The sequence below is a fragment of the Drosophila biarmipes genome, chromosome 2R (genome assembly GCF_025231255.1).
Source record: "Drosophila biarmipes strain raj3 chromosome 2R, RU_DBia_V1.1, whole genome shotgun sequence".
Lineage (NCBI taxonomy): Eukaryota > Metazoa > Arthropoda > Insecta > Diptera > Drosophilidae > Drosophila > Drosophila biarmipes.
In genome coordinates, this window is record NC_066615.1 from 13,033,340 (window position 1) to 13,042,259 (window position 8,920).

General features: G+C 39.3%; 1 protein-coding gene across 4 annotated transcripts in view; it reads right to left on the reverse strand.

The window, feature by feature from the left end:
• The window catches only part of LOC108030030 (caskin-2), a 33,491-nt gene that overhangs the window by 12,094 nt on the left and 12,477 nt on the right, over positions 1-8,920 (reverse strand). Inside the window, exons 1-2 of one of the 4 annotated variants that reach the window (XM_050888019.1) lie at positions 7,603-7,790; positions 7,155-7,255 (exon numbers count right to left, since the gene is read on the reverse strand). The exons of 1 other annotated variant lie outside the window; for it this stretch is intronic. The gene's annotated coding sequence lies outside the window, so the exon portion shown is untranslated. Of the gene's footprint in view, positions 1-4,807; positions 5,102-7,154; positions 7,792-8,920 lie in introns of those variants that run through there. 2 more of the 4 variants (XM_017102587.3, XM_017102586.3) reach the window with 2 other exon arrangements.

Below are 8,920 nucleotides of genomic sequence, written 5' to 3' on the forward strand. Positions count from 1 at the left end.
AAACCCCCAAAGAGAGAGGATTTTCTCTCCGAGAGAGAGAGAGAGAGAGAGAGAGAGACAGAGAGGGAGTTTTCGCGTAGTAGGGTAGTATATCAACTGCAGCAGCGAATGTGGGTTGCGGTTTCTCTGTACTGTGTTGTTTTGCCGCCCACACGAGCTTCACCCACCCACATATCAACCACCCGCCACCCCTTCACGCCCCCGCATGCCGAAAAACCACCCAACCACCAGATGTTGTTGAACCGTTTCATGCGGCCGGCATTGCAGTTTTTCCTTTTTTAATTTTTGTCTTTTTTACCCTGTTTTTGTTATCCCATTTTTATGAGCCACCATTGTTGTTAGGAGCTGTAAGTTTAATTGCAAACATGAAACAGGCAAGCCCCCACACTTCCTTATAAGGGGAGGGAGTTCGCCCAGAGCCATAACCTACAGAGCAAAAATAGTAAAATACCATGGTGTATAAAGAAAAATACTAAAAGCAGTTGGGAATTTTAAACTATCTTTTAAAATGGTAAAAATTGAAGGGCTATAAGGAAAAGGTTAGGAAACTCTCATCAGAACTTCTTAAATGTTAAAAGTTTTATAGACAATCAATAAATTAAGTTGGTATTGGTCCGATTGGTTTGGTATACTTTTTATAATGTTCTATGATAATTTAGAAATTTTTTTATTTTTTTAAAAATAAGCTTTTCCTTGAAAAACCCATTTCAATGCACAGCTTATATTAATTATTTAGTTTTTTTTCCAGTGCACAGCCCATGCTGTGGGTGGTGAGTAATCGTAATGAGCATAACACTTGCCCTGTCTTCCATGCCCAGCGAGTGCCGGCTTTGGCTCAAAAGTGTGGATATAAAATCGAAATCAATTTGGAATCTATTGAGGGGTCTCCCCTGGCGAGTGTTCACTGTGTGCAGCATAAAAACTGATTGGAAATGCAATTGGAGGCTTGGGACCTTTTGGGTGTTGGCAAATACATAAATACAAAAGGGAAATAGTCGACGGGCCGGGGGTCGGTGGGTGGTGGTTCGGCCAACAGGCTGAAAGATTTATTGATTGTCACACACTCACACACACATACATGAATCGATAGATGTACAATGAAGCGGAGTTGCGGTTTTGAAGTTGGCAGCAAAAACGCTGAGCAACTAAAAATAATTATGGTTACACCAGTGCTCTCAGCACATTGAAGCACACAGATACAAAAAGAGGGGCGGAGGGGAAAAGCTTATAAATCAGTTACAAAATGACCGCAATCTTTATACTCTTTTTGTGAGTAAGCTATAGTGATGACTACTTTAAAGTTGCAAAAATAATGAGTTTTTTTAAGAAAGTAGACAGTGAACTAAGAAATTAATATTCCCTGGTATTTTTATTTTTTAAAAATTATATTTATAGCACTGAAACCTATTTTTAATATAATCTAAGTATTTATTAGTATTAAGAATGTAGTATATATTAGTATACTGTTTAGTATTTTCTATTTATAAATATAACGTTTGGTATATACTAAATTTAAAACTGAATATATGTAGATTATAATTTAACTGAGTTTAAAATTGTGAAGAATAAGTAGAAATCCAACAAAAATCCGTGAAATTATATCCAATTTAAGATAGTTACTTGACAGTTCTCTCGCAACCCTTCGACCCAAAGACGACCGATGAAAAGCGTATTTAATCTTCGCAAGATTCGCTCCATTTAGTGGCTCGTTTCTTCTCTTTCATAGCGTTTTTGTCGCTGTCGAGAGCCGTTAAAGTTTACTGGCATGAGTAATCAGCCAAATGGAGCGCAATAAAATGGCAAACGGTAACACGGCCAATCTATCACCAGAGCGGCCAGCTCAGCACTCCACCACCCACCGACTGAGCAACCCACCACCACATTGGACCCACCATGGAGGTTGGCATCAAATGAGGCGCATCTCAATCTCATGTTTATTAACGCTGCCAGTGAGTGTGTGCTGGTGTCATTAAGGCAGATAGATAAAGGAAGGTCCCACATCTGGAAAAACACCCTCACACTACCCGGACCTCAGTCGGCCAACACTTCATTATTGACAACAAAAGGTTGGCCGACTCTGCTTCTTATTTATCAGCTGCGGGTGCTTTGCATGTGACAACTTTTTTTCACTCATTCACTCGCCTTTTCCCTTTTTTTTCTCTACTGCCCCTTATTTTCTTTATTTTGCCCGAAATGCAATGGACGTTGGTACTTTAGTTGTGTTTACCACGCCCGGTCTCAAGAAAGGAAAAAAGGTTTTGTACTTAGTAGAATATTTTGTCAAACCAAACAAAAAGAAAGAAAGCTACCAACACGGGGAGAAAAAACTATCACCTAAACGGATGCTCAGTTAGTTAAGGTTTCCTCTTTATTTTAAAATATAAAAACGTTGGGACCCCTGACTATAGCTAAAGCTTATTAATAGGTGTGACCATGCAACATTAATTTTGATCTTAATTAGGGTATTTTTAAAAAAAATATTTGAAAGTTAAAATACATTAATGAATAGCTTTGTAGGAGTATGATTTAGTAAAATGGTTTTGAATTAGTTTTTTTTCGCTGTGCAACAACCACAATAAACGTGGAACGACAACAACCAACAACAGCAGAAAAGATGGTGTCGATGATGCTGCTAGCTTGCTGCCTGCTCCGCGATTCCCTGCCGCTTGAAAACTTTACCATCTCTTTGCCACAAAGCCTGTCGATAGCTCGAGATGTTGATCTTGCAAAGCGCAGAGACAAGCAGCAACCACAAACTCCGGCTCCGACTCCGAACCTCCGACTCCAAACTCCAGCAACAATAAATGGCCGGGGGCAGCCAAAACTTGTTTTGCCTGTAAAAGGGAGTTGTCGCTGTTGTTGTTGCTTGTGCATTGTCTCTGCGTTTTGTTTCAGGTTTCAGGCAAACGCCAAGAACAGGCACAAACAGCGCCATAACAGCTATATGAAGTGAACTGCAGTAAGGAGCACTGAGGGAGCTGTACTGCTACCCTCTAAATGAGCGACAGGACAGTTCAAGTAGAGCTTGAATATTTACCCGAAAAATTCAAGATTATTTTCAACTATTTTACGAAAATGTCCTTATTTTGACCAAAGTTACTGTCGCATGGTCACACCGTACAATTTATAGGGAAAAGTGTTCTCTTGTCTTCAAATACAGAAAAGTAACACAAACAATTTCAATACAAATATAATTTTTTTCTCACTCAAAAATCTATGGCATAACTAAGAGCCAACAAGAAGAAAATTAAGTATTCACTGCAATTACATTTTTCAATTATTGCCAATTTAACATCGTGGAGCAAGCTTTTTGGCTTGCCTAATTGCTCTAATTAAATGGCATGTTCAATATATCCTTTTGCAATTATCGGTCGTTTTCAAAGTTCATCTTCGATGAAAATGACCCATGAATAAATGATAGCCTAATGGCGAACACCCCAGCCTGAAATCAATAACGCACATCATGTTCCATGGCAATGGATGGCCAAATTAGGCGGACATATTCCATTAGGAGTAGTATAGTGTATCTCCACCCCAATCCGTAAATCATGCTCCGAATTCCACACATAACCCGATATACCTTGTAGTACCCTTTTATGGTCGATTTTTTTATTTTGAGGAGCGAAATAAAGCTCGTAGGAGGAAAATGCAGCGCAGAAGATGTGTCAAAAGTGTGGGCGGGCGGGTGTTTGGCAAGACGGACAAACGGACAGGCGGACGGATAACTTACGTGCAGTTTAACGGTTAATGCAAACGAAGACGACATTGCGTTGCGCATATGGCATACAGTACAGTACAGGAAAAATAAAGACAGAAAACTGAGACGGACCAAATACGGCGGACAGGCACGTAGAGAAATATACTCGAAGTCGTACCAAAAGCGGCCATCAATTCCTTCTTTTTGTATATTTTCTTTTTTTCTTTTTTGGTCAAGAAGAAAGGGGCAAACAAGTTGTAAGGCGAGCAATGAGTGCAGACAAAAGCAGTTACAAGACATGAAGAAGAAAGGCAGGAGGGAGCCGAAGGGGCGCAGGGTGGAAAGTGGGAGGTACACGGGGAAAATGTGGATACATTTCAAGTTTGATTAGACACTTATAATGTCTGACAAGACATGACCCCACCGAATGGGTCAATGGTCAACAAAATTGGTACTACGATAAAAGGCTTTTAGAAATGGAGCCCGTATTTTACATAAAACCAAGTGACAAAATGGGTTTGCAATATAATAATATGAAGATCTTACAGAACAGGAAAATAAAAAAAGTAGCGTATGAAACTTAAGAATTCGCGAGAGTTTTGAAGATTTTTAATATACTCGAACAAAATATGATGAAAACCAAATCATAGTCTTATTCAGTTACTATTATATTACATCCTAAGGATACATTATAAAATCCCAAAGATACATTTTAATATCCTCGGGATTCACAAACTAACATTTGGTTTTTGATATATCTGTGTATCTTAAATTGTTCTTCAACAGTTTTGGGATTTTATAAAATAAGCATAGTTAACATAAAATGTACTTCATCCCCTTTATTTCGATTTAATGTTTTGGAATTCTCTTTTTTCCTGTGTAGCTCATGAATAATGGAGGGCTGAGCTCGGCGTTTTACAGCTACATTGAACTTTTTGAGACGTTTTTTAAGCCACTTGCCTCTTGCCCCGCCCACCGCCTACGATTTTTCGCCGAAATATTGTATGCGGCTTACTACTACGCACACACACACCACGAAGCCTAGTCACACACACTGGCATACATGCGTAGGATTTTGCAGAGCAACTGTGCAAAAAATATGTAAATTACCATGGTTAAACGATGAATTTCTGCCAGATTTCTATGAAAACCCTATGATGACACTTGAAATTCACATTAACTCGGGATTTCACCAAGATGGCAATTGATTTTTCATACGAAAAATGCTGTGCAAAAATTTCTTTTTACGTTAACACCGACACACGCACACACACACGCGCACACACATAGGCGAGCTGGCGTATACCGAGCAGAAAAGTAGCCTGTATGTTGAGAACTGGAGAATCGGAGACTTCGAGCGAGAGGAGCCCGAAAATAAAGAGAAGCGCCGACGACCGCAAGCCAAAGCGTATTGAAACGCGGCTCCAGCATTCGAGCGTTAAAGCCAGGTCCGTAAAATCCAATTGGAGTCCGGAGTCCTCGGAGTTGCAAGAGAGAGCGCAAGAGAGGGGCCAGGCGAGAGAGCGAGTGCGCAACTTGTACTTGTTTTCCCCTCTCTCGAAGGAGAGAAAACCATTTTTCTCAGCGGCCAATTTGTTGCAATTGAAACAATAACAATTCCACTGGGCAATTTGTTTCGGGCCTGGCAAATTAGTTAGTTAATAAATGAATGAAAGAGGGCTGGGGGACAGCAGCCGAAGAAAGAGAAATGGGAAAACAAAGCGTAGCTTCAATAAGCAGGCACAGGCCGTATTCCCTAAAGTGGTTGCCACTGGCAACGATGGAAATGCACTCGGCACAGTGGAGCATTGCAAGGAGGGTCCTCTGGAACTCAAATCAACGACAAATGCAGAGAAAACGGCACGAGTTTCTACCAAAAGAAAAGCGTTACTTTATGGTCCCTGAAGTCTATCAGAAATTCATAGATCTTTAAGTTTAAAATACTTTATTATAAGAAAAGGGTGGTGTTTAAATGGCAGACAACTTAAAGAAGGTACACTTTAAATAAATAAATTATCGACACTTCTAAAAAAGTTTGAGTCATGAAAAAATATTTACAATTTTTAAAAAATCATAAAATAAAACAAAAAATAAGATGATGTAATACATAAATCTTTAAGTTAAAAATACTGTATTATAAGTAAATTGTACATACAAGCATAGTTTTGAAATAGCAAAGAAACCATCTAAATATATTTATATTTATATTTTTAAAGTACACTTCATATAAAAATTACTCAAAATATGTGGAGTTATGAGGAAGCTATGTCAGGAATGCTCCAAAGTAAAAATAAAAATCAAATGGTATACGGGCAATACCCAAGCTGACTGTCTAAGTGATTATGCATAAATTCCTACAGAAAAACAACTTTGCCTCGGGATAATATTTCCCTTAAAGCTGTAGAAGATAGAAGCTATTTTAAGATCGTTCAACTTGTACTCAGTCCAGTGTGAATGAGTAAGCGTACTGATTGATAATCCCTTATCTGTCCCACTGTGCGTTGAATGCCACAGAAAAGACAAACAAACCGAGCCACACACACACACGCAAGCACACAAACCAAGCACAACCACTTTTCTTGCCGCACAGGCCAATAAGAGAGGGGAGAGAGAGTGAGCTCCAGCGGTAACTCTATTTGAGAAGCGCGCAGCTGCCAGGCCGCTCTCCCTCGCTCTCTAATCTCTTGGTGGAGCTATTGCCGCCCAACTCTCCCCCCGCCCCCATCATTATCCTAACACTTCATTGGAGACAACGACATCAAGTCATTTGATTCCCACACAAATCTCTGCATATTGAGCGCGGGCTCTCTCTCCCTCTCTCTCGCTCCTTCCATTATGGCAAGTGAGTTATGGTTTTCGTGAGAGTGTGTGTGCAGTGCAGCGCTTTCTATTGATTTATGAGTTTTATGGCGCAATCTGAGCCATAACCACCGAAGAGCGAAAGAAAAAATTACCCAGTGCTCAAGATTTTAATTAATAAGAGAGGAAAAATTATGCAAAATGAGGAATAATAGTGGTAAGAAAAGAATAAAATAAAAGGCCTTTGTTTTTACTGCACCCCCACTTCTCACGACCAGAGTTGTCACGTGCCGTTAGCCATGCCAGACACGTGTTGGTTTATTAATTACATAAGCCTAGACAGCTGCAACTGCAGTCGTGAGTGCCCCTCCTCCTCTCCTCTGACTACCTTTTGTTTCCTTCTTTTTTTGGAAACCCAATTTCCTGCAGATGCCGAAGATGCGGCGTGTATTAAAAGGCGCAGCGGAACAGCTGGCAACCCTCAAAAGTGACAGATGGCGACGCCGACGTCGACGCAGGCAGCGCAGGACGAAGGCGGCATCAAAATAAAACACAAAAAAGAGTTGCCGCCTTGGCGAAGTCCGTTAAATACTGGACTCCTTTTAAAAACCTAACTTACATGTTAAACTAATTAAACAAACACAAAGTAAGAACTTACCTAACGAGTAAAAATTACTATTTTCCAGGCCCTGTCTGAGGTATCGCCTCCCCTTCTCCTTTCGTTCGACAAATCGCATAAATCACTGGCGCAACGAAAAGCTGGCACACAAAATGTAAACAATGTAAAATGCTCGTAATTGTTGCTTTTGTAGCTTAATGAATTTCACGTTTTTTATGGCCTTTTCCACAAAAACAGGAGACAAACAAACAAACGGCATGAAACGCACACACACACACACACCGAGACCCACTGCTTGTTGTTGTCTTTATTTTATGTCTGCGGCGCGCGAGTAAAACATAAAAACCAGATTAATTTCAGGCAGACGAATGTTGACGGTTTTTTCCCCGCTGGTTTCTTTTAAGCTGAATTTCTTGCTCAGTTGTTGCTGGTGTCGCGACTGCTCTTTTCTGTTTGCTGAGCCGCCATTTTCTTTCGTTGTAATTACCTCGGTTTTTTTTTATTTAAAACTTTGAATTTGTAAGCACTTTTTATCCAAGTATCTATAGCCACTTTAAATATATTTAATATTTAATAGCAACGATTGTTTCGATTTAAAACCAACGGCGATGGAACGGGCCTCCGCGACACACGTCCGAACGACCGAAAAATTTGAAAACAAAACAAAAGATGGGATAAAGATGGGCTAGGGGTGGAGAAAAGGTGCCGAAACATCGATAGAAACATCGAAAAAAACGGGATAGAGGTGGAAAACATGGACGGAAATATCAAACGTAACCGAACGTTAGCAACGTAAGCAAACGTAAGTGTCAGTAAAAAAGCGCAATAGAAGATATTTGGTCTTGCGGGAACGAAGGCGGGAATCATCAAGGAAATATCGCTCGCTCAGATTTTTCAGTATTTTAGTGAACGAACGTAACGTAAGCAAAATCCGTAATGAACGTAAATGTGTTCAAGGCATCGGTAACATCGATGTTTTCCATCTTTTCCCGATACGAGCAGAATCTTTTATATCGGTTTCTTACGTTCGATCGATGTTTTCAAAATTCGTTACTTCTATCGCCCTTTCAACGTGCCAGTTTCCATTTAAATTCATAATTTGTGTGAGTTTTAACATAAAATAATGTTTTATATTGTACACGAAACACAGTGGTCCTGTTTTAAAAAAAAGTACCTTTATTTATTTATGCTCGAAATAATTATTGTGTTCCCTACTCTTAACGAAAACGTATTGATTAATTAGCCCGGCTTTAAAAAATATATTTAATTTTTATTCAAAAATATTCCAAGCATTCACACTGAAACAATAGATATTAACATGAAAAAAAGCATAAATAGAGCACTGGTGTTTCTTTAAACTATTTTGTTCGCAAAGTGATTCTTCTTCAGAAAATACGTCTAATTAATGTGTTAAAACAAAAAATATATAAATAACGGATGTCTGAGGGGATGTTGGCTGTTTGCATCTCTAATTGTTCAGTTTTTGGCTAATTTTCAGCATTTTAAACGTAATCTTGGGTAAACACTGCCTGTCAGTTTGACAATCTGACAAGCAACTGGGATCTCAAAATTGAAAATTCAACAGGCCGTTGCTGAAATATTCTGTTTAATTTTCAACAATACAATTGTTTAGGGAATACTGTGATTGTAAACACGCCGTTTTTGCATTTTTAATTTTTTTCATTACCAACGCTTAAAGTTTTTCTCCACCCCTAGCAAACGGTAAAATACCAACATTTTTGAGCTCTATAGTATTTAAGTACCAAACCCCCGAACGGTGCTGGCAAACTCCGAAATTTGGAACG